Source organism: Agelaius tricolor, unplaced genomic scaffold, assembly GCF_023055355.1.
Source record: "Agelaius tricolor isolate 1412-34295 unplaced genomic scaffold, bAgeTri1.0.p SCAF_11, whole genome shotgun sequence".
In the NCBI taxonomy this organism is placed as follows: domain Eukaryota; kingdom Metazoa; phylum Chordata; class Aves; order Passeriformes; family Icteridae; genus Agelaius; species Agelaius tricolor.
The window spans coordinates 22,198,814-22,225,317 of record NW_027269271.1 but is presented as its reverse complement, the minus strand read 5'-3'; the positions used below and the strand labels follow the sequence as shown (position 1 = coordinate 22,225,317).

Genomic DNA, 26,504 nt, shown 5'->3' with positions numbered 1-26,504 from the left:
ACGATCTTTTCACCTGCAGAGGAGACAGCTCTTGGTTTATGTCTAACCATCAGCTCTCATCCTCCATCTGCAAAGATTCCCCACCCCATTCCAGGGTTGAACAGATGGTGACAGTGTCTGGGCTGGTGCCCAAGTGTCAACAAGACAGCTTCTTGTTTCCACACAGACTTATCCCTGGGAAGGGAAGTGGAAAAAAAGCGTGTGATAAGATACTGCCACCTCACCCTGTCCAAACAGTCACACTAACCCCAGGACAAGTTCTCTGGGTTTGTATCATTAATGTTCCTCCTCTTAGGCTGAGGGAGGGCTTCCCAGGTGGTGGATTTTGCTCCAAGAGACCTTTCTGTGCCTGTCTCAGGAGGGGAATTAGCAATCGGAGCCTCCTCCAGAGCTTGTCTTTTTTCCAGTTAATACATGAATAATCAGCATAATTTCATGCCAATTGTTTTGTGTTTTGACACCACAGATATTCTGTGCTCCTCTGCTACCCAACTCCTCTGCTCCTGTTAATGGAATTGATTAAGTGCTAAACCACGACTTCCACATCCTGAGAATCATTCACACAATGGTGTTGTGACAGAGCTGGGCACAGGAGAAGCACATGCTCAGAAGGATGTGCCATTGGCACATAAGAAGTCAAGCACAGTCAGTGTTGGAGGACTTTGAGGGCAAAGTTGTTGAGAAAGGGTTGTGGCTGGGAACCTCTTTGGGGGTGGCTCTGAAAGGATCCCATCAGCTTACCCACATGTGTGTTCAACCATTCCTGCCTGGGGACAGCAGAATTTGACACCCCTATAGATGTGCTTTCCTGACATTTTCATCATCAAACACTGATCTCAGCTTCCAGATGGCTTGGAATGCCTACATGCTGGGGAAAACCTGTTGCTCTGTACAGGCTCATGAAACCCATTCTGGAAACACATTTTGGGTGTCCATCCACTGCTTACCAGCCTTAGTGGTGATGGGGATCAGGAAACTTTCTTTCAGAGCCCTCATGAGGAATTTATGCCACCCCTTTATCTATCCCAGGCACGAGACAGGACAACGTCCTCTCTATGCCATGAGATTTCCTCTAGAAAATTTCAGGACAAAAATCCACAGGCAAGGGCAGAAAAATGTCCTTGAGTAGGTAAAGTCCGTAGGATCATTTAGGAGCTCAAGGACCCCAAATGGATCCAAAGGCAAGATGATGCTCTGTATCCCTGAGGGCAGATCTGTCTGATCTGCTGTTCATACTGCCACCAAACCTTTTGTGCCATCACAGCCAAATCAAAGCAGTAACTATGAGCAAGTGCATTCAGCACACACTGGTCAGGCAGTGTTCAGCCAGATTCAGGATCACTGGGGAGCTCGGGAGCACCAGCAAAGGTGTGTTCAAAGGAATTGTGATCCATGCTGGATTTATCCAGGGGAGCAACAAGGATTTATGGTCCACCACAAATATAGGGCCATATTTGAGTTTGCTAACCCTGTTTGCATTCCAGTGGCACATTGTGCTTGGATTCACAATCTCCCAGGCAAAGCAGGCTGGGCCCTGCTTGTATCCCATGTAGGCTATCCCTGTGAAATTGAATCTCTTCTGCGCTGTCCAGGGATGCTGGCTCAAGGCTTCCTTACATGCAGGGCTGCCAGGAGGAGACCAAGGGCTGTGAGCCATGAAGGTCCTGTGGCAGCCCAGAGCCACAGCCCCTTACAGGCACCACAGGCCTCCTCCTGACCCTTTCCCTCTGAGTGCAGAGCAGCAGCAGAGTGATTAAAGCACCAGCTGGGCTGGCAAAAATACATCTTTCCAATCTGCCTGTAAAACCAGAGTGGCACAGGATGACTCTTGACTTCCTCTTGGGTGCCCCCCTGGGCTCTGGGGCACCTGCCATGGTCCCTCCTGCAGGTTGTGGGCATATCCTCAAGCTGTGTTTACAAAGGGATTTCAGGCTCCTTTAGGATAAGACGTTGCTATAGAAACAGCAGAAAGGAGACTGAGCTCACTGGGAGAAGGCCTGGACTATTGGTTTAAACAACAGGAAAGCCCATGAGGGGAATGCAATCGTCTGGGGACTGAGCAGGGACCACAGCCTGATTTAATGAACACATCCTAATTTTGGGAAAAGCTGGAAACTGAGTTTCCACAGCCCTCTACAAAACCAAAAGGTTTCCAGTGCATGAAGAATCGTGCCTGACACAGGGAACACCAAGAGACATTTTCCAGCCTTGAGGTGGGATCTCGAGCTCAACCACCCTGCCAGAAAACTTCTACCCAGCTGGAGCTTGGGCTCATGCCTGAGCTCTGCTGTCATCACTGCGTGGTGCTTCTGCATGGCAGATGGGAGTGTGACTGGGACAGGAAATGCAGAGGACCAGAGGCAAGATGCAGATGGATAATTGAAACCTCTTACACCAGATGAGCTCTGAACAAACCTGCAGAATCATTAAAAAGGTACCCAGCTCTGATCCAGGTGAGAGCCATTTCAAAATGCAAGGTACCAACCAGGAAAACAGGAAGTCGGCCCCAGGCTCACATCTTCTAAAAGGAAGAATCTGACCATGGAAGTCAAGCTAAGATATTTGGCTGCGGGTCAAATATCTTTCTTGTTTCCTCCTGCAGCCTCAGACAGGAGAGGGAATAGAAAAATACATATTACACACACCAAAAATAACCCCAGAAAAACAAAAGCCAAAACCAAAATACTGACCCACACCACCTGGAATAAAAACCTTCCAAAGAAAAACCTCTGTGCAAAGCTCAGCCAGGGCTCATCAGCAAAGGGCCATCATTAACTGCTGAAGTAGCAGGGCGTTTCCTTTTCCAAAGGCTGAGCTACCCACACAGCCCTGAGAACACCTCTTCACAATCAGCCTGTGTTGAAACAAACCCAATCAGTGAGACACTGAGAATGAGTGTCCCTCCATGGATCCCTGCAGGGAGCTGATCTGATTACAGAGTGAGCTGGGGAGGGACCAGAAAGCACCCAGTGGGGGGTTGTGGAGAGGAAAATCAGAGCAAAGTCTAAGAGCTGAGAGCCTGTGAGCAATAAACTCCACTGGGTGCAAATAAGAGACACTGGGGGAGAGTCTGCCTTGAAAAAGCTGCAGCTGCACAGCTGCACCAGCCTCTAAAGTGGTCAGCTGGGAACAGGAGAGCACAGATTGTGATTTCCACACTGCCCTGAGTGGCCTGAACAGCTGAGAGCCCAAGGGAGGAAAGCTCCAGCCCTGTTAAAGCCTGGTGATCAGGAAGAGAAGCTTTCTGCACCACAAGGCACACCACAGAGGCTGCAGAGCCCAGAAGCACTCCCTGGATGGCTGGAGCCTTGGCATGGGCACAGGGTGGAGGTGACATTTCCTCACCCTCATGAGTTGGCAGGGCAGGACTAGCAGCCACTTTCTGTCCCCAGTCAGGCTGGGAGGTCACCCCACTTCCTGGTGGGTGACAGGGCTCAGATGTAGTGCCAGCAGTCCCTGTCTCACGAGCATCTCTGATGTCAGCTCCAAGGAGATGCTTTCAGAATGAATTTGAGCCCAGGATGCACAGAAACCAGCCTGCCACCAGCTGCCCCTAGGATGAACACTGTGGCACTTCGTGTCTGCTGTCATTTGTCATATGCCTCTCCCCAGAATTGTTTCCCAGAATTTGCCTTCTCCAACAACTGGGTCACCTAAACCCTTCCAAAAGTCCTGTCGTCCCCCCCCCCCCCCCCCCCCCAATCAAAAACCTGCTGGCAGTGGTGTCTGAACTCAAACACAACTCCAAGGAGATGCCCAGGTCTCCTCAAGAGCTTTTGGATCCACTGCCTAGAGCTGGGCTCCAGCCTGGGACTGGTGCTTAGGATCATCCCTCTCTTTCCCCATGTCAGACACCCCAAACAGCAGAAAGGGCCTGGAGCTGGTGACCCTGAGCCCCCTGACTGTCAGGTGGCACCACACAGTGCACTGTCCCTCCTGTCACACTGTGAAGAGCCTTCTGAGACAGGCACCAGGGGGAAGATGTGCAAAATCATCTGTAAACCAGATGCAAATCTAATAATATTGCCAGCTCCCCAAAGGGAATGAGGAAGTGAAGCAACCTGGAACAACTATCAAAATAATACACTCCCCAGTGTGAATGGGAATGGGTTTCTCACTAGGTGCCAGAGTCACTGGTTTAACCTTTCTGCTCACCCCTGTCTTCTCACTTTAAAGTAAAATGCTTATTTAACACCAAGGAAAAAAAAAAAAAAAAAAAAAAAGAGCAGAAAACAGAGTCAGAGCATCCCCTGGAAGTGGGGATGAAAGGACACTGGAGGACAGAAATAGACCTGAGAGAAAGGCAGGTGCTTTGGGGAGGAATGTGTGCTCTGCTCGGGGTCAGAACACCCTCCCCTTGGTCAGATCCTGTTACAGGCAGCAGGATTGGGATATACACAGAGAAATACAAAGATACAGTGATGGCAGCTGAACAAATCCTGCTGGAGTCAGGCAGGAGCTTTCCCCCTGTTACTTCTGGAGTCTCAGACCAAGTCCCAGCCAACAGACTCTTAAATGGAGCAAGAGACCCTGTAACACATTGAAAGACTTTGGTATGTCTCCACCACACTCATCTTTCTACTGCTGCATCCACCCCTCCATTCATCTTTCAACTCCTTTATTCCTGCCCAATTTCTCTGATTTACACACCCATGTACTCAGAGCAGCACCAGAGCTGTTTGGCACAGTAAGATCAAAACTCAGCAAAAATTCCTTTCTGAGCCAGGAGGACACATCCAGCCCCCAAATATTCAGGGAACAAGGCATTCCAATTTCCCAAGTCCTGCATTTGGGAAAAACACCTTTCCCAGAGGAGAAATCAGTGTCAGAGCCCTTGGGGAAAGTGAAGTGTCTGTGGCCTTCCCTAGGATCATCTGTCTGCAGGCCATGGGAGCATGATCCTGCTGTAATTAAAAGTATTCTTCAATGCTAATGGCACTAACAGGACACAGATGGAAGAAGCTCTGTTATATTGACACCAGTCCACCTGGAGAGTCTCTTGGCTGAGACCAGCTCAGTTTGCTTTTCACACAGGGGACAGTTTCACACAGTTTGGGAAGTTTTATTTGAGTAAAAAGATAATTCAGACTTGTATCAGGAGGAAGATAAAAGCACACTTGTTCTTTCAGCTCCCAAGGAAGGATAACCAGCTTTGGAGGTCAAGGTCCAGGTCCTGCTCTCAGGTGAGGGGCAGGACAGCACCCATTTAATGGGGAGAGGGGTTTAACTAGAGCTATATCAGGTAATGGGATAGAAGTAACCAAAAAAAGAGGAGGTGGAAGGACACTTAATCCCTTCAGTAAATAGTCATGCTAACATCTATATTTGTGCATTTGCTGGTCACAATTCAGCTGGAAAGAAAAGCAGACTGGGTGGCAGAAAGCACCAAGAGCTCGGATGCTCCTGAGGGAAGCGAGCTGGGAGCAGAGGGGGAGGGAGCCCCAGCACCTGAGCAGGAGCAGCAGAGCAGGTGCTGATGTCAGGTCCATTGACAACCCAGTTAAGGCAAAGTGATAACTCAGGCCCAGAGAGACAAGTAAAAATAAATCTAAAGTAGCAAGGGGTGTTCCCAGATTTTTTTAATATATCATATTGCCTGCCAGAAATAAGAGCGAGGGAAGAATTCACTTCTTATCATACCTTCTCAGAGGTGCTGAGTAGAGTAATGAAATAGAAAATCTGTTTCCAAGGTACATTCAGCCCTGAAATGTGAACATATTTCCCTGGATGGTTGGAAAGGGAAAAAGAAATAAATTTTAGCTGCGGTCTCCCAAAGTCATGACAAAAATGGAGGTATTCACTAAAAAAAAAAAAAATAAAATGAAAAGTGGGATATGTTTCTGGAAGAATATCTCACTAGAACTGGTCATTCTGATATTTGCCAGCCAAATTCAGCCCGGGGGATGCCATGGCAATGAGTAACTAGACATTTACTGTGGCTGAGCCACTGTTTGAAACAAAACACTGGATTTGGGGATTCAGGGCAATGTTTTCTCTCAGCTGCAGTAAAAGCCAATGTTCAGATGCTCCCAGTGGGCCCTGTCCTGGACAGCCTGTATGACAAAACACACTGCTTGTCTGCTGAGCATGGTACAAGCAGCAAACACAGCATCTGACTGGGACTGTCCAGGGAACTTTGCCTTCAGAGCCCTCTTGCCTTACACAGCTGAGACTGTGGATTAGGGAAGCAGGTGCTATTAGGACCCTGGGAACAGCACCTTGCACTGCACTGCAAGGACAGTTCAGTACTGGAGCTTGGGGTGCAAGATCCTCAAAGCCACCCAGACGTGCAGGCTGGAGCAAAGCTCCCAAAGGAGCACCTGAAGGTAAGGAAGGTATTACTGAGCCTATGTGGGAGTCAGTTAATCCCAGTTCTCTTGCTGGCTATGTAAAATAGGTCCTAATAGCAAGAAACCAATATATTCATGAGCAGATCTTCACACTCTGAAGGTCCCCTCCTGCTACCCCTGTCACCAAAGAGGGCAGAGAGGCTCTGTACCCCAGCCCAGAAGCACTGCCCAAACATCCTGACCCTCCTTACACAAACCTAGCTAAAGTTTATCATTATTTGGGCTCCATCCAGCCCAATTCCTGCCAGTCTCTTCATAAGAAGTGATCAAACAGCCTCTTTGAGTCCCCATTGACTGCAGGGGCACTCTGGTGCCCTGTCCCCTTGGACAGGTCTTCACCCTTTGGCTCTTCTCTCCCCTTTCATGCCATATAGGAGGTTGCTCTGCTGATGAAACATGCTGAAAAGCCCATCTGTCTGCCTGCAGGACAGGCAGCTCCTGACAGATGTGTTGCCACTGCCCACACTTTTCCATCACCTTCCTGTCTGCCACTGCCTCTTGGATATTAAAAATCACCTGGAGCGATGATTCCTCATTGCTGTGTGCTCCCTCCTCCAGTCTGTCACCGTGTAAGCCACTTGACAGGTGATTATTTGGTCACTGCAGCCAGGGAAGCCGGGCTGAAGGAAATTAGTGTCTCCTTAAATAAACGCGGCGGCCGATTTGGAGAGCGTTTCTCGCCGGACAAGGAGGCTATTTTGGGATGGCACCACTAAGCTGCATTATGGCTTTGTGGGCAGACTGGCTCAGAGCAGCTGCCCTGCTGGCCTTTTGCACCCCTTGTTCCTCCCCTGAGATGCTGCTTAGCCTGAGCCATGGCCCATGTCCGTGGTTTTTCCGTGCCTCTTGGTCAGACTGGGCTCTTCTCCCTGCACAGTCATTGACTCGGTGTCCTCTTCCACCATTGTCCCCTCCCTTAAATAAGATGAATAATAAACAGCTTAATTTCCTTAGACATGCACTGTGTTGTTCTGATTAAGGCAATGCATTTTTTGGCTTTAGGAACTGATTTGTGCAGTGTTAGTCTCTGGTGGTCTGCCATCCCAGCTTGGAGACATCTCTGCTCCCTGGCCTAGGCTGAGTTTACACCTGAGCAGAAGATCCCTAGATCAAAAGCAGTGTGGAGCCATCCCTGTGCTGGTGAGTGCATCATCATCTTCAAAATGGCCGTGAGGAGCCATGCAAAAGTCGTGTCTCCCTCCAGTTCTTTGTTTAATGACCCCTCCAAACAAGGTTTCAGTGGGAGACAAAAACTGATTATGCTTCATACAAGCCCCTCTACATTCCTGGCTGTCTTTGCTTTGGGGTAGGGCCCCATCTTCCCAACCATCTGTCAGAAAACCAGTGGGATGAAAGTGAAAAGATTACTTATAACACCGTCCACAGGCTGGTTGGATTCAAATTATCATCCCCTTTTGCATTCAATTTCCATCCATACGTTTATTTGGTAGTTGGAGAGCCAGTCTACACTTTTCACTAGCTGAAGCTCCCACTTCCTTGGGCTCCCGTTTGCTGGCACAACTTGAGGCATTTCCTCTCATTCTGTCACTTATTACTTGGAAAGGGAGATCAACACCCACCTCACCTCTTTCAGGAAAAAAAAAAAAAAGAGGATATTTTGCATGGCGTGAATGTTAGAGCCAGGGGCTGATTTTCTTGCTTACCAACACCAGCCCATTCGTTTTCCTGAGACCAAACCTCCCAGGAACTGCTGGCAGATAACCTCTGTCCTTCAGCATGAGCATAAAGCAAAGCCTGGGCATGGTCAGAGCCCTGCAAGCCCCTTTTGAGCTGTTTGATCCCTGCCCACCATGGCTCCTCTGCCAGGTGAGCTTAGTCTGTCATGGCCCAGCTCCTGGAATCACTCATGTGTCAGCTTTGCCACTGAACATGCACAGAACACCTTCAACTGGGCCTTGAGTAATTTTCTACTTTCCCTCATGTCTGCAGCTGGAGTGTTTGTTCTCCTTGCAGATACAGTCTTGTGAGCAGTTCAAAGGGAATTTGCTCAGGCCACAGGAGCTGCTCTGTGGGTGGAGTCTGGATGGATTTCTGCTCTGCCCAGAAGCTGCCACTTCTGCAAAAAGATATTAAAAATTACATGGAAGTGATCTTCTGATTTGAAGCTCCACTGTGGTGTGCCACCAGAGTTCAGATCAATTGTGATCTATTTTCAGGTGGAAAAGATGGCTCTTTTGCTCATATTGCTGATCACACCAGGCTCCTCTTGGGTCAGGTGTCACTGAATTCTGCTCATTCCCATGACCCAAATGGCTGCAAAAGTTTGCATTGTTTGTAAATGAAGGGAGACATTGGCACTGCAGCTGAAGCTTCTTGAACAACTGAGCTGAACATTTCCACAGCAATCACAGTCAACAACCAGTTGCTTTTCACTCACCATCTGCCTCCTGTCAACTAAGGCAAAATGGAAACAAGCCCACCCCCATTCATCACCTTAACAAAACTCATCACTTAAATCACCCCTGACACAAAGATCTCCTTATCCCAGAGCTGATGCACTGGTCTCCACACAAGCTGCAGGAGCAATGCTAGCAGCAGCAGCAGCAGTGAGAGGTTTTGAAGTTGGGTATGAGCTGGGCATCCAGGCATGAAGCACAGCAGCAAGTCCCCTGAACTCACTCTGTCTCACATCACTCCCCAATACTCTCAGCTTGCTTGAACCTGACAAGTTGGGACCCCTGGTTTCTGTGCTGTTCACATGTTTCATGCTCTTCTCATGAGCATTTCCCTGTTTGATGAAAATATTTTGCTCCTTTCCAAAAGACTGGGGTTTTTGGAAATAATCACCTGTGCCCCAAGCAGAAGAACTAATAGCCTGGATTAAGGAACAGGGAAGGGAAAAAAAACAAGGTCATTCACAGTTTGATACTCTGACCTGCTTCTCCTCAGCTGTCTGCCTGTCATCCTCCTCCTGGCCTCCTGAATTAGATAAACTTTGCCCTGCTGCTGCTATGCAGTTAAAAAAAAAGTCTTTATTTCCTATGTCAAATTTACCTCCTTGAAAACTGGTAGAAATCAGCCAGGAAATCAGAGGAAAGGGGAATAATCAGCATTGTTTTTCAGGCTGGTGAAATCAAGGCTCAGAAAATGGGAAGTGAGTTTCCAGAGGCCACAGGGACTGTCAGTGGCAGAGAGGAGAGGAACCATGGGACTGTGTCCTTCTAACACCTTGGCTGTATCTCACAGCCTCTAGAGACAGAGCAGAGCACATTTCTCTGGCCCTCTTACAAAGTGCTTGCCTGCCAGCAGCTCACTTCTCAGGGAGGGAGTCCCAGAGATGGACCCACAGCAGCACTGGGGAGCTGTGTGACAGCAGGACTGGTTCACTGCCCCAGGATGTAGCCAGTCCCTGGGGACAGGTTCCCCTGAGACAGCACACAGCCCTCCCTCTCCCCCTTCATTCTTGCTCTGATCTTCCCATTCATCTTCCCTCTCCTCTTCATCGAAGATAATCCCATTATCTAAGATGATGTCAAGCTTCTGCTAAGCACTGTCACCTCTGCCCTTGGCTGGGCTACAAAGCTGCCCCAAGCACAGGACACTCAAGAGGATGCTCATAACTGGCATGGGCATTGCTGAAGTCAATAATTTGGCTTGGAAGCTTCCCTCTGGGGCCACGAGGGTTTGAAAACATGACCTTGAGTTGTCACCTCACAGAGAGATCCCAAAAATTTGAAATTGTCTGAAAGCAACTGATGAAATACAAAGCTGTGCTTCAAGGAGAAAGCCCTCTGGGGTCAGGGCACTTTGGTCTCAGGTGAAGAGCAGATTGATGAGGAGCACTAGTTTTTAATGGGACAGGGGTCCTGTGCCAGGTTTCTGGCTGTGAGCTCCTGGCCCACAAGCTGCAAGCTCACATGCTGCCCCACAGCCCCTCCCCAGCCAGATGCACATCCCCAGGCCAGTGCCAGTTCCCTGAGCAGACCTGGAAGAGAAGAGGCACTACATAAAAGGCAGAAAGGGCTACAGGGGGAGAACATGAAAATGAAACATTTAGAGCTGCCTCTTTCTGTTGTGTCTTCCCCCACACTGTCAGCCTGGCCTTTCCTTGCTCAGCGCTGTGGGGGTGACTGGCTCTGATCAATTGCCCTTTATTTCCATATTAAGTGAAGCAGTTGGGGGATGAATATCTCCCTCTGCCATGCAGCCCTGTGCATAATTTTTGTTAAAAGGTTGTTAACTTGCCCTTTTTAGTATTATTATTATTATTTCCTCCTTCCAAAGTCTTTGTTTCTACATGCCATTTAGAGAACCATAGGAAAGAATTTTAAGAGTTATGAAATGCCAAATTATGCTAAATAGATTCTGGATGACCTTAGCAGAAAGCTGGCACGTTGACAGACCTGCTATACCACCCATTGTGTCCAATATCAAGTCAAAGTCCTATCTGAATCTCCTCCAGGAGTGCCACCAGCTCAAGGAATGGCCCCAGCTGATATTCCCCGGTGGATATCCCAGTGCACTGCCAAGATCAGGTGCTCAAAGAACCATAAACCTCCCTGCTGCAGTTACCCAGCTCTCCTGGCACTCCAGCACAGCACATCTGCACCAAACACTGCTCTGCAGACCTGACTTTCCTCAGTCAGGTGTGTGTTCACATTCTGGGGCTGGTGGTATTTCCCTCCAGAGTACTGTAGAGGAAAGAGCTGCACCTTGTACCACCCCATGGCAGAGGGTGCAGGACAGCACAGGCAGTGAGACTGCTTCTAAGGAAGATCCCTTCACCACCATCTCCCTGGCTAAGTGGAAAGCTTAGGGTGGGCTGTGGAAAACAAATATCTGCCCCTTAGCATGCCTGAGTGCTCTGCCTCGTCAAGGAGGGCTCAGCATTCAGATGAGCTGCGTGTTTACATCTGCCACGCTGGCCCCGAGAGCCGCGCTGCACACACTTGGCTGGGCACAACAAAAGGTCACCTGCCCCTGCTGCACAGGGACTCTGCACTCTTCAATGTGAGCCTGCCAGGGAGCTGGGCAGGCACCTGCAGGGCAAGGGCAAGACAGGCTTTTATCTCTTTTCCCCACAGAGGAAACAGCAACAGCAACCTCGGAAATCCAGGTTAGGAACCTTTCAGGGCATAACGCAGTTTCTTCCTGCGTTTCCACCTGCCTGCTACACTGGGGGATGTCACCTGCCAGCAGAGCAGCTGAAAGAGATGTGAGCATGGCTTCATTCAGGTCACCTCTGAGTGTCTTTGCTTGCAAGACAACAGCAAGCTGAGAGCTGCTTTCTTACTTAGCTGGAAGAGAAGAGCTTTACTGAGCCCAGCAACAGGCAAAGATGCAAAGACATGAGGCTTTCTTCCATATACTAGTGCTGGGAAAAGGGTTTACCTCACAAAGCTCCTGGAGATTTCTTTTTTCCTCTCCCATTCCAGCTGAAGATCAAAATCCCAAGCACCTGTGAAACTAAACAGACATAAAGCCACCTGGTTTGGGTCAATTAAAATGTTTTGTTTCAGTAGCTTCTAAACATGCTGTTAATAATCAGCTTAAATCGCAGAACAAGGGCATTACAAATTAGAAAACTAAAAATCTTGCTTGCCAAGGGAGACTTTTCAAGAATTTGAAGGCTCTTTTTTAAACCAAGACATTTGTCAAAGCTGTTCTTTTTTTACCCAAGAAAAAAGTTTTCAATAGATCTGCTACCTTTTAGACACAAATAGAGACAAGGAGAAAGGTAAGGCCCAAAGCTGGTTGGAAACCAAGGTCATAACCAAGGTCACTCACTAAATCACCATCACATCAAAGGATTGAAACTATAGGATGAGTTCTGTATTCCTCACTGGCATCTGCCTTTTATAACACCAGGATTTCACTAATGACTTGAAATCTCCAGCCCATCTTTCATCCTCAGGCATTACATGGAAGCTGCATTAACTCTGTAGGAGATTAATGGGACCCTATTGAACAGGAACTGGTGGTTCCCTCATCATCCACACTGCTGACCCAGCATGTTTTATGACCACTCCACCTGGGCAGCTTGGACATGACTGAAGTGATAAATAACCACCTCTGCTTTGTGTGCAAGAAGAGAGACCCCCTCAGCACTGGTTCAATTGCTAAGGCAGAGCAGAGGATGGTGCTGCTTTTCACAGCAGCAGCTTGGAACCCCAAGAACCACGTTCACAAACAATGCTTTGTCACCTGAGTTATTGCCAGGGGCCTCAGGCATTGTCAGATTCCTGAGCAAGCAGCAGATCTGTGTTCACTGAGGAACAGGAGAGAGGCCGAAGGCAGCAGTGGCAGAAAGAAAGTGAGCTTGTGTACAACACTTCCACACAAGAGTTAGCAGAGGAAAAAAAATGCAAAGTTGGCTCCACGGAGCCACCTCAGCCACTCCCCACACAAATATTGGGAAAATAGCCTCAAAAAGAGGGAAGGGATCTAGTAAAACAAAACAAAAAGGGATTTTTAGAATTACTAGAAGGCATACAGGCAAAATCCTATGAAGTGACGAAATTCCTAGAAGGAAAAGAATTTCCTAGAAAACAGATTTTTTTTCTACAAATAATCCTAGAAGAAACTGGAAAAGTATTTGCAAAGTTCCTGATCAGACTCGAGGACATTTCTAGAAAGCAAAACAAGAAATGGCTTGAAAACAACACTGACATGGAAAAGCAAAGGGGAGATTTCTAGCAAGCAGTGTGGAAATTTCTGGGAAGAAAGGCTAGAAATCCTGAAAAGTAATATGAGAATTTCTAGAAATCATATGGAAATATTCCTTGGAAGGAACCAAAAAAATTCCTTGGAAGCATCCTGATAAAATTCAAAAGAAATCAAAGGAGAAATTTCAGGAAAAGGAAAGTTATTGGAAAACATCCTGGGACATTTCTATGAAGCAGAGAAGAAATTTCTGGAAAGTAGCTCCTGTGGTAAAATGTCTAGAAAAATCAGGGAACTTGCTAAGGTCAAATGTGAAAATCCTAGAAACCAACTGGAGACAATCCTAGAAGGATAGGAGAAAATTCATGGAAAACAACCTGAGAACTTTCCAGAAAGCAACATTTTTGCAACATTTTCTTCTTAGAAAGAAAATTCAGAGAAAACTTATGGAAACTCTGGAAAATTCAGAGAAAACTTATGATATGTTCCCAAAAAGCACTGCAGAACATTCAGAAAAAAACAAAGCAGAAATTCCTAGAAAGAAAAAAAAAATGATGCTGAAATTGCTTCCAAATTGCTATAAATCAATGGGGCATTCCTGGAAAATGTGCTGGGACATTTCTAGAAGGCAATGTGGAAATTGCTGAAAAGAAATGAGGAAAATTCCTGGAAAGAACCCAGGATAATGTCAAGAAAGGAAATGGAGATTCCTACAAAGTACTGGGAATGTTGCTGGAAAGCTCTGGCAATGCTGATTGTGCTGGGTGGCAGGAGATCAGGAATGTCACCTCAGAGACCAAGGTTCACACGTGAAGGCACACAAGGTCACATTAAGTTTGCCCACATGGGCCTGATCCACATTCATCCAGTCTGTCCCAAGAAACCTTCAGTGAAGAGTAAAAGCCCTTTTCCATGTCAAGGCATCTCTGTATTTACCTTCCCATATTTCTGGAAGGGTTTTCTTTGAGGGTGTACAGCCTCAGTCTCTGAACCTCCTCTTTCCCTGTCCCCTCAGGCTCCAACAAGGATGTGTTCCTAAGGCCATAGGACAATTTGAGTGGAAAGGCAGCTCAGGAGGTCTTTAGGTCCAACTTCCTGCCCAAAGCAAGGTCAGCTCTGAGGTGAGACCAGGTTGTTCAGGGCTTTGTCTGACTGGGGCTTAAAATTCTCCAAAGGCCAAGACTGCACAGCCTTCACAGTGGGGCACCTGTCCCACTGTTTGACTGCCCTCACATGAAAAGTTTGTGTTGTATAAGGAGGATGTGCACATAACCAGCCTGAACCTCTCTTGTTCCACAGGATGTCCATTGCTGTTCATTCTCCTGCTGTGTTCCACTGCAAAGAGCCCAAAGTTGACTTCCCCATCAATTCCTTTCAAAAGCCTCCTGAGCACATCCATGGTTGCTCACACTGCCCAGACAGCCCTCCCTTTCCTCTCTGGCAGATGATGGGCCCATCTGCCCAACTCCCTTAAGACCAACTTTGTTTTTTCCTCATGGCTTTTTCAGAAGCTGTTTTTCAGACCATTTCTGCTCAGGAAGAAGGAGAGATCACAGAGGAATTGGTGACATCACTTCTATGATGTTCCTCTCCCCAGCTGACTCAGCTGTCTGGGAGAGAGCCTGGCAATTATCTCCAGTAGGCCTCTGCTCATCTGATTGACTTGCCTTTGCTTTCATTCCTGGCACTTCAAACATCAGGGACAGCAAGGCAGGGGGAAAATTTTCCTAATGGAGTGAAACAAGGGCTCCAGAAATTACAGCTGCCTCATCTGGAAAGCAGAGCATATCTCAGCCTCCCCACTGCACTCAGCCTCCAGGTTATCACCCACACGGCCAGGCCCAGCAGCACTGACAGTAATCATTTGTAAACAATTAATTGTGGAAGTGAAAGAGATACCACCCCCATCACTCACTGAAAGGCAGCATGGAATATCACCTCAGAAGGTGAAATCCACTCTTGGAGGTTCCTGTTACGTGTGGAGAGGGATGTGACACGTCCTCAAAAGCCTGAGATCCTACTCCTGCTGCTGACTGCAGGCAAGTCCTTTAACTGGTTTGTGCCTCAGTTTCCCACTGTTTTACCTGGCAATGACTCCCACTATGCAGGAGGAGACCATCCAGCACAAAAGCCCCTTGATCTGCAGCTACCCAAATAAAACAGGCCTGGTTGCTGGCCAGTGGCCATGGTACAGCCCCCATCCGAGGGTCAAGCCAAAAGCTCTCTCAGAGCCAGGTGATTTCACCCATATTGTCACACAGGAAGGGGTCCTGGCCTGCCTGTCCCCATGGCTGGGCCAAGTCACTGGCCAGAGGATGTTAACTGGGAGCATGCTAGTGATGGAAGAGGGCAGACCACTGTGGGCCTGTGCCCTGGCTCTCCCAGGCCTGGTGTGGATATGGCCACCATGGCCCCTCTGGGGCAGTCTCTACACCCTGGGGCTAACAGGAGGTTCCTGTCTGTCCCCCCTGTTCAGCTGCAGCTCAGGTTGCAGGAGTCCAACCTGGGCTCAGGAAGAGCTGAGCTGAAAGCAGCTCTGAGGGAAATGGTTTCAGCATGGCTGTGTTCAGCCTCTCCCACACCACCTGGGCATCTCTGTGGGGTGGTGGCTGCTCTCCAAGGGAATTCCTGCTCCAGCAGAGTGCGGGTACTGCCTATGAGATGACAGCTGCTGCTGGGGCAGAGCCACACACCCACATGCTGTCTGAATAATGAAAACAAAAATGCCTCGCTCCCACTGGATGCTGTTTTATTGCCTGACTGGTGGTTGCTGCCATGTGAGTCACTTCCAGGGGAGGCCACCAGGCACTTCCATTGCAAAAAGAAGAAATGATGCAGAGCCCAAGCTGCTGTGCACTTGGGAAAGCAGATCAATACCTGATCAGCAGATCAATCACTGTCTTGGGCAAGGGAATTCTAGCTAGAAAGGCTCTCCTGCTTTTTCTGGGTCATTAGGAGAGCCCCCTATTCTAAAGCAGGGCCTCCATCTAACAACAGCGCTCTACTTGATTAATGCTGATTAGCCCTGCTTTGCTTGGTACGTTGATTAAAAAGCAAGGTTCATTTCCCAGGTTTCCTTCCCAATCACATTCCCTAATTTCTTTTGGCACTGCCACAACCTCTTAATTCTTCAGTCCTTCAAGCAGCTCATCAGACAAGGACAATGCTGAGGCAGTAGCAAAGGTCAGATGTGGGTTATAGCCAAAGGGAAGCTTTCTCCTGGACTGTGTTAATCTTTGTAGTGGGCTGGCTAGTGGCATGGTCACCTTAAAATGTTGCTCATGATGATTGTGAAGGCAGATCAAAACCCATCACCACTCAGGATGTTCCTAGGTACTCTTCTCCTCAGACATATCTTCTTGATTTCTAGCAACTGTAGAAGCAAAGGGCCCCATATTTCCTTTTCTTCAAATTATCAGCCAAATTGCTGTAGAAATGGCTTTATGGCTTATCCCAATGGCTCACCCAGCTTGTTCAGGGGCTGCAGCACATGCAAAGAAATCCAGGGCAATAGGGCACATACAAAGTGGTCTTGGCCCACTCTTCCCATCTTTGGTGGTCTGTGGTTCAAGGGTCTTCATCACTTCAAAGCCATACTCAGCTTATGGGGTTTAACATCCACCAATGCATTGTCAATTATCAATCACACTCCATGGAAATGCAAAAGGGACTTGCTTCTGTCTGTATCAAATCTAGTGCTTGCCTGCTTTCAGAAATACCTAGTTATGAGGAAAGAGCAGCAATCATTCCCTCACAGCTCCCTACTGTCCATGATATGAGAGGTCTCTGTCATTGTCCCTTCAGGCATCTCTTGTTCTAGCCAGGGGGTCCTCCCTTCACACAGAACCAATTTTGCAGCTTATTGGAAGTTGTTTCAATAAAACAACCAGGGCTCAAGAAAACAAACATCCCATTACTGCCTCTTTCACTATAAGAAAGTGGAAATCTAGATTAATCTTTAAAACACAACCAAGTAAATAACAATTTGAAGCAGAGAGCAATGAGTTAATCTCACATCTGAATATGCACTGCTATTAAGATGAAGACTTGCCTCCTTCAGCTCTTATGTAAATAGAACTCATCTGCGATGCAGATTTTATTAATTAACTGGCAAATCGAGAAAACCCCAATAGGCTGTAATTGAACTTCGTGTTGATGATAGATGAGGAGACACTCACAGGCCATCAGCTGTGTCTGCACAGTCACTCCTGGATCTGCTGCCATCCCTGCCCATCCTCACAGCAGAGGGGCTGCCCCATCCTGAGCAAAATCAAGAATATCTGAGGGGCAAATGCCTGGAGCTGATGGGATGCCTGGAGCTGAGGAGATACCTGGCACTTATTCTTCCTGAAGCACCCTCTGGCTCATCACATCGCTTTTGTTCATATTTTCTGCGGCTCCCAGAAGCTCTCAGGAGGCAGGCACCAGCTGCTGAAACTCCAACAGGCATGAGGATGCTCTTAGCTTTGAGGGGACAAAATCACCCCTGACATGAAGAGGGGACATTTGTTGATGCTGTGGAGAGCTGAGCTGCTTAGGTGTCACCAGGAGTCCCAGGTAATCCAGGAAATGTAAGATTTCCCTATACCTGGGTACGACATGCCCTATAGAAACACACCCCAAACCAAGACCTTAGGTGAAGCACAGCCAGTCAGATTTGTGTGTGTCCCAGTGGTGACTCCCGGCTGGGTTACATGGACGGTGGCAGAGCAGCTATGTGTGGAAAAGGCAGCCCTGGAGCCCTGCAGGAGCACCATGCTGCCCTTCTCCATCGAGGCAGCACACGGCAGAGCCCAGCAGGGAGGAGATTAAGGCATTCTTGATGTAGGAGGAGAAAGGATGAATGAAACAACCCCCTGCACGGGTGCTTTGCAGTTCTTGGAGGGGAACTAATTTTGCTTTTATTTTGCTAGAGAAACAGCGAGGCAGCAGCAAGGAGCCCACCCTCGGAGCTGCTGAAGCCTGGGTTCTTCTCAGCGCGGGAAGAGGAAGTGGCATTTGAGGCACTGAGATGTGAGAAGAGTTTCATTATTGCTCTGGATGGCCCCTTCATTAGAGGAAAACACAGTATTTAATGAAGGGGAAAGAAAACTGGAGCTCCCTGCTGCGTCCAGAAAGCCGTCTCTTTTCAGCTTTGCTTCTTTCCCTTTATTTAGGGGACTGAGGGAGGCTGGACTTATCCATCCCTGTAGCAGCCCATCCCTGGGTCTCAAGAGGGATGCTCCAAGGCCATCCAAGTGAAGATCTCCCTGCAGACAGGAACCCACAAGCACAGTCCCTGCTGTGCTCCCTCCTCCCCAGCTATGGGATAACTCCCTGTGCCCACATCCCGGTGGGTAGAGGCTGCTGGCCACGGGTGCAGGTATGGGATACCAAGATCAAACCCCCTTCCAACCACATCCACACCCCCCAAGAGCTCCACACCAGAAATTCAGTGCCATTAAGGAGGAACTGAGGGACAGGGGATGTGTTACACACACCTATAAAACCATGCTTGATTAAAAGGCACAAGGAATGCTTTCCCCATGGCTTCCTTGCAAGGTGTATTCAGATTACCAGGGAAGGACTTGGTTTCTCATGACTGGCTTAACAAACCCAATATGGGATTCACACGTCAAGCTAATTCTTCCCAGCTGGCACCAATTATTTGCCAAGGTAGTTTTGATCTCTCAATTACACCCTATGAAGTTTTCAGCATGGAAAAGCAGAATATCTTTCCTTTCTCTTTCTCCTCTCCTAATAATTGGGGTTTTTTATAGCAACATGTCAACAGACATCAGGAGTAGAACCGGCTCACATTCCCTTTGCTGGGACAACTCTAGCTCTGCTAGGAATTGAGATAAAAGGAAGCTTGCTTTCATCCCAGCATAAGCAGGCAAGAAGTGGAGCATGAACAGAGAGAAGACAAGCAGAGAAGCCAGCACTGTGATTTTATTCTGAGTCTCTGCACCTAAAGCTGTCCTTAATCACCACTCATGACTCATAGCCATTTCTTTCACTGGGAGCTCCAGACAGGGTAATTTGGTTTCAGAGGAGCAGAGGCACATTGGCTGCAAGGGACCTCTGGATGTCTCCCATTCAACCACTCATAATTTGCCCTCCAAGTTTTCTTGGGTTCCCTCATGATCTGTCCTGTTCCCAAAGTGATGAGCTTTGAATGTGTCCTGAGGTGAGAAAGCTTCCTACAACAGAGAATATGTTGGAGGAAGAAGAGTAGTTTCAACAATTGCCTGCTCTCTTGTCTGCTCTGGAAAATTTCCCAGTCCCCTTCATCAAGTCAGCTGTGCCAGGAGATGGACTCTGGGACCTGTGTGGGTCAGGGTTCTTGGAAGACAGCAGGAGGAGGGAATCCATAGGATCTCAGGAGACTGAGAAAAACAAAAGGACAGGGGACAGAGCTTGCAGGAAGCAGTGAGGTTCAGGATAAGGTCAGGAGCTGGAGAGGGGCTGTGTGTGTGAAGGTTGGATAACCACAGATTCGGACTATCAAGCCCAGCCTTCATCTGACATTAATCATTTTTTCCTGCTTGATTCTCAGCTGCAGCGGGAAGCTGAACTGAAGTTTGACTGGAACCAGGATCAGAATCTGCCTGGTCTGACTGCTTCAGAGACAAACTCCTTCATTCTGGGCCTTCCTGCATTATTTACAGAATTCACAGCCCCTTTCACTACCATCACCTGGACATTCCAGTGATTTCCAAGCAAAGGAGAAAGTTTCCTGTAAATTACATTTCCGGCAAGCATCTCTGCTAATTAAAGATTATGAAATGAATTTACCATTGCGTCAATTAAAATCCATTCACAGCTAATACCTTCCTCTTTTTCAACGTCATTTATTTATTGAGGGTGGGGAAGGAAGGAACCGTGCTCGGAGTCTCCAGAAGTTCTCTGGATTTGGAACAGACTTGGCTCTGCCTCGTTACATGGAATAGGTCCCTGGAGAATGCAGGCTGATTGCAATCTAATTTATGGCATTCATCAACATATGAATTAATGCTGGGGTCTCAGATATGAGATCTCTCTATTTGCCTCTCCCTCCTCGCACAGGCTCGGCAGCTCAGTTCCACTGCCATGCTTCCTTCCCTCCCAGCACTGCTACTTTCCTGCATTAAAGAAACAACCTTGGCTTTGGTTAGGAAAGCTTGTTTATCATGAACAAACTGGGCATCTCACCTAAATTTCTGGGAACTGAAGTCAGGTGAAACCAATGAGAATTTAATCCCTGTTTTGAATGAGTTTGGGCTCTGGTGCTCAGCTGCTGTGCACCTCAGCTTCCCCATCTGTGACACAGGGACACTGTTCCCAGCCTCCCTCTGAAAGCCACAGGGAGAATAAAAATACACTCGTGCTTTGGAGCCCTGCAGAGAAGTTTGCAGAGTGCTTTTGTGTGTTTTACTATTGCTTCTTTGTATTGTTCTTGGCTTTGACCTTGGACTGAACAGAACCAAAGATTAATCAAACAAAGCACTTACATTTCAGGTGCATGTTGGACACTTGTTAAAGAAAGCCTAAAAGTGCAAAGTCTTCTGGTAGCAGCCATTAACCCATGTGGTGACTGGGAGCCCTGGAGGTGATGGCAGGGTTATAAATCATGCAAGGGGTGTTAAAGGACCGAGAGGCTGGCACAGACAGAACACAACACCAAAACAAATCTGAGGACAGAAAGTCAGTGTGCAGGATGCCTCGGGGCAGGGAAGGCAGGTCAGGGAATAGGAAGAGATGTGCAGAGGAGCAGAGTGCATTCAGACATTGAAAGGGGAGAGTTCTGCTTCATTGGCATGAGCAAGCAGTAGGTACACAGGGTAACTGAAAGCAGTCATAGCTTAGGATGGGAACTATAAGATGTCTGTCTGCTGGGGTCAGGCTTCCTTTCCTTGGGGCACAGCTCCGTAGACAGAACTGGTTTTGAGACAGAAACCTCCTCATTTGGGCTCTCCCACTGCCCAGATCCCAGGGTCACCATCAGCAGAGTTCATTCCTGGAGAAAAGGTCTGGTGCAATGTCATTGAAGCTCAGCAACCCCATGAACTGCTGTTCCATCACTCACCTGCTCTCCCTGAATTGTCTGAATATGCATGGACTTAGTGGATGTGGCTTAGCTTTTTTGCTCTTCTCTCTGATGAAAGAAATAAAGCATGTAAAGTAATTTTTAGACTTATCTATAGATCATTCTGTTTGTCAAAAGCATCAAAGAGTGCTCCAGGGAAGAAGGAAATATGAAGTTCCCTGTGCTTGATGGGACAGATAAGATGTTGATTTCCATTGCAGTGAAGAAGACTGAAGTTGGATTCACCAGGAAAAGCCATAACTCAACACTGAAGGACAGGAACCAACTGCAGAGCTCTCACTGATGGGAGACCTCCTTCATCTGGGGAACAGCAGGTTCAGCCAGAAGAACACACCATGCAACCAACATTTTAAAAACCAAGAGCTTTGGTGAGCTGTGGAAAATTTCATGTAGCATTGGTAGACATTTAATTCCTTCATAGCAGTAAAGTCAAAGGATAGCAATAGTCAAAGGATTCTGTCTCCATGTAGTTAACAGCCTATGCTAAAAAAATCCTGCCCTGCTCATTAGGAATGTCACCTTCACTCTTAATTTCAGACTTTTCCTGGGGATTCAGCTCAAGCTTCAAGTGAACATTTCCCTGGCTAAATTACTCTTTGGTAGCAATGAAAAAAAAAAATCAACAACATGCAGCACTTCCATCACAAAATAAAAAGATGAAAGGGATGCAATCCCACCTCTGGTTGTGCACAGGTTAAAAGTGGTTTCCATACTTGTTGAAAACATTTTTTTTCTTTTCCTGGTTCTGCTCCTGAGTTTATCCTATCCCAAAGTAATCAAGCGTTTTGCTGCCCCTGCCAATCACAGCTGCCTGCTGCTGACAAGAGAAGCTTGCTGCTAGAGCTGGAGCACCACGGGATGCTCCAGGCAATGCCCCTGCTGGGATGCAGCAGAGCTCAGTCCAGACTGGAGCTGTTTCATGCTCCTGTCACTCAGTCCAGGGCTCCTACAGTTCACCAGGAGTTGGCTGACCTTGCCAGACCTGAATGGGGAACAGGGATGCTCTCAGGCATTGTCAGCCTTCCACCCAGGAGGGCTGTGCCCATTTCTCTCCTCTATTCCAGCACCCACAGTGGCTGGATGTTCCCATCTGGGATCCAGCATCTGCACACATGGCTTTGGAGCACAGAAAAAAGAGTGTTACCCACTCCCATTCAGGACACAGGCACATGTTCCAGTCCCCCTCTGCCATCAGTTCCTTTAATGTGAGTGTGCCTGTTGTGGCAGGGATGGCCAGGACATGGCCTCAGGGGCTGTTTTCCTACCTGTGAGGCTGGGATCAGTCTGCAGACACAGTTACAACCTGGGCAGGCAGCAACAAGGGGCTCAGGCATGCAATGAATGCACTGTGAGACACTGAATGAGTGCCTGGGAAATAGCAGGTGAGGGTTCTGAAAGGTGCTGGGGAAAGGGCACGGCGGGAGCACAATCTGCAATGCAGAAGAGAGCACTGCATCACCTCTCGTGTGAGGTGGCAGATTAATCAGGAGTCACAGAGTGCATTTGTAACCTGCCTGGCAACCCAGCAGCGCTTCTCAACCCTACCCAGCTCTCTCTCCACACCTGAAAAGCCAGCATAACTTTATATTTCACTCATTAAAACAGGTCCTGCTCTGAGAGGAGAAAATACTGGAGCAAGGATGTGGTGAGGGGCAGGCAGCAGAGCCCCTCCTGGGTGTGTCTGTAGGGAATGAGGACTGGCATCTGGGGAGGTCTCTGCTCCTGTACCTCTGCCTGCAATAAGGGGATATTTCAGGGAAAGAGGTAAGTTTTCCTGTTGGCCTTGCTCAATTCCTTAATTTCTTCCTTTCCTCTACCATTGTTGATGCTTAAAGTTTCCTCCTGAAGCCCAGATACCAGCACCTCAGTCCTGCCCTTTCAAGCTCTCTGAAAACTCCAACAGGTTTGCATCCATACAGTTTTTTCTCCATTTTTTATGAAAGAAACACCAGGTCACCAGGTAAGGTTGTTTGTTTTTTTTTTGATCTACATGTCCAGCTTAAGATGGCAGAGAAGATAGAAAATGTAGAGACTGCCAGCTTCTCCCTCCAGATCCCTTTGAGAGGCTTTGGGAGGTGTCAGATGCACACAGCCTGGTTCACCTTCTCACTGGATTTCAGGACAGCAAAGCTGTGAGTGGAAGGAGATGTGGAAAAACAGCACTTTCCCACCTGTTGGGATAAGGCCTTCCTGTTCTACTTTTGTTAGACTTACCCAGATAACTCCCACAAATGCTTTTCAGCTATTTTTACCTATTTTCTGTCCAAGCAGCACTTTCTAGAGATGCAAACAAAACATGTAATTCATTCTCCTCACCTCATCTCCACTGCAACTACTCCTGTTGCCCTGGGTTTGTTTGTCTGGGAGATGTTCCCTTTTCTTTCATCAAGCAAGCTTTTCATGCTGGATAATTTTGTGCTTGCCTTCAGCCTCTCAAGTCCTTTGAATAAGCCAAGCTGTCCATGAGATGGTGCCACACGCAGAGTTAAAACCCTACTTTGCTTACCAGAGACAGCAGACAGGGAACAGTCTTCCTAGGCACTGCATTTAATAGGGCATATTTATTATGTCTATTATTATTATAATCTGGACTTCTTCAGCTTTGGATACGTGAATAATAGAGCATCAAAAAAAGAAGTTTTTAAAAAGGTGCTTTTATATATAGATAGATAAAGATAGCTCTCTGTGATTCATCTGCTAAAAATTGCTGCTGCTCCTTGTTTGTTTGTTTTGTTCAAGCAGAAATCGCTGGGCAAGATGAATGCCAGGAATGGGAATACAGGATAAGCCTAAATTTCACAACTTCTTGTCATGCTGGAAGGTTGCTGTCAAAACTTTGGTGCAGGTCTGGAATTTGCTTAGAGATGAAGTCGCAGCTCTGGGTGTAGTGCAGCAGCCGAGCACAGCCAGGCAGGGAGGCAGGGAAGAGCATCTGGCCCATGCAGGGATGAATGAAGGTCAGCTTGCCTCCTCCAGGGGAAGGTTGCAGGGACTGGAGCAGGAGCTGTGCAGCCCCCATGAGCCAGCATCTGGATAGGAATGTCCCCCTGCATAGCCAAAATTTGAGTGGTTTGAAGGAGTCCTGTGGTGAGTGTTCTACCTTGTGCCATATGAGGGTGTTAATTGTTGTGCCTGTTCTTCTGGCCCAGGTGCAGAGGTTTTTCTGTGGGGATCAGGGTTGGGAGTCATCAGCAGCACAGAAAAGAGATACAAAAACCCCTTCAGGCTGTAAAAATGACCCTTGGGCAGACAAATGTCTCACTCAGAAGTACAGATGGAGGTACTGCTGCTAGAGCTGCACTTCCTGACTACATTTTGGGCCAACTTCTGCATAGCTCTGAGCCAGGGAGAGACACAAAGCCCTCCCAAGCCACGGCACAGTGCACAGCAATAAACTCCAGCTCTGCTCTCCACCCCTCCAGCTCTGTTTGCACCTGACAGGTGCTGCCACATCCACAGCCTGTGGCCTCCTGGTCCCTCACATGTCAGAACAGAGGACACGCAGCCAGCAGTGGAGCTGGGAGCAGCATCAGATCTCCAGGTCTGGTGTAGAACCTGGGCTTCACCCTCTGTAGAGATCCTGGGATCTGGTCCCAGTCACAGACAGGAGTCCAGACTGTCTGCTCTGGGCATTGCTAGTGATGTGTCAGAGTGGTTTTTCAGCTCTGCATGGACACAACCATTACCAAAGTCGTGTCCCAGTGGTCAGTTGGATCCTGCCTTGGTGGAAATAAAACACCAGTGCTTTGTAGCTTCACAGAGGGTAAGCCATAAAATAAAAATACTAAGGAAATAGCTGTAACAAACACTTGACATCCATCATGAGGGACAAGATCTGTCTTAACCCACTAAAACATTATTTGTTCTTTTTCCCAGGGGCCAAAACACCACTGTTCTGCATGAGATATATGTCATTGGATATGTGTGTATCCCTAAATTTAATTTGTCCAATTGCATTAGGACAAGCAGCTAATTCCAAAATTCATTTTGTTTCCATAATCAACCCCTCTGCCAAATGGCATTTGGGTGGAATTGTGGAGATTGTGATTTTTATTTAAAGTGATTTATTGAAATCATTAGCAATGTTCCCTAAGTGGAATCCATGGCAATCCTTTTAATCTTCCCCCCATCACAGTAAATGCAAACATTTTTTTTAATAATAGAGAGATTGAAATATAAGGTTATTAAAATCCACACTTGTGTATCTCTCCATGCTCTCTCCCTCTGTAATGGGTTGGAAACCATAACTGTGGAAATAAAGGCTCCCTTTCAGACCAGAGATGCAGAGAGTGTATAATGAACAGTTAAGCATCTATTTAGTCACTTTGAATTGATAAGGGTGTTAATGAAAATGAAAGGAGCCAACTTGATTTCCGCTGCAGAGAAATACAAATGGTGGGGGAGTGTTTTTGTGGTATTGCCCTAAGCCCCTTTAATGGAGTCAGTGTCTGCAGCAGAGCTCAGAGCTTCCCCAAGTGCCTTTCCAGCCTTTTCCCACAAGTACTCAGTGGAGGTCTAGGAAACTGAGGGCGTTTGCCTTGTGTCCCACTGGGGCAAGGTCTGGGCACTTGTCACCAGCTGTCCCCAGGCACACAGAGAGCTGCCCCTGTTGCCCTCAGCTCTGATTAATCTCCCCAGGTACCCATACTTTTGCAAACCCTCTGCCTCCAATCACTCAGCTCCATCCCCTCCTGGGAATAAAGGGGTACAACACGGTGGGAGCCTGCTTGGGACAGCCACAGCTGAAACCAGGCACAGGGGTGGGTCAGCTGCACCAGGGGCTCTCCTGTTCCCTCTGGTTGATGCACTGGTGCCATGGCAACTGCTGGCACCAAACAGCTGTGGTGAAAGGACAGCTTTGGAGCAGCTTCGGTCCCCAAAGACCAGCGGCCATGTCCTGGGGGTTGCTCTCTCCTCCTAAGAACCCCAGGCAAAGGATGAGCAGAGCAAAGCCAGACTGCACTGTGCCACCCCTGCACAGAGCCCAAAACTCACTTCACATTGAAAAGTTCTTATAAGAAAAATAATATTGCCATACTTTACACCTTGGAAGGATAAAATCTGGTGTGAAAACACTGAGAATCTGACAGAGGAGCCATTTGCCCTTAGCTCCTGACTCCTGCCCTGGCCCTCAAAGCATCTCTGCAGCTTCGTGCTCTGGAGGCAGAGTAGCAGCTCCAACTCTGGACATCAAGATGCTGGGCAGGGGGACAGGAGGACTTATCTCACTGCAGGATGTGTATCCATGCAGCTGCCCAGATATTCTTCTGTAACCAGTCACAGCTCTGTCACTTGTGAGAAGAAATTTTAGGATGTTGTTCAATGGTCCTGGGCACCAGAAGTGACTGTGATATGGTCCATGCACATTCCAGGGAGAAAAGCTTTTTCCTCCACATTTTCTTTGCTCCTGGGCTGGTACACTCTGTCCGTCACCAACCCAAAACCTGGTGATATTATTGCAC

The 26,504-nt window shown here is 47.8% G+C and overlaps 1 protein-coding gene across 1 annotated transcript in view; it reads left to right on the top strand.

The window, feature by feature from the left end:
- The window catches only part of PIK3R3 (phosphoinositide-3-kinase regulatory subunit 3), a 178,026-nt gene that overhangs the window by 17,055 nt on the left and 134,467 nt on the right, over positions 1-26,504 (top strand). The window lies entirely within an intron of this gene.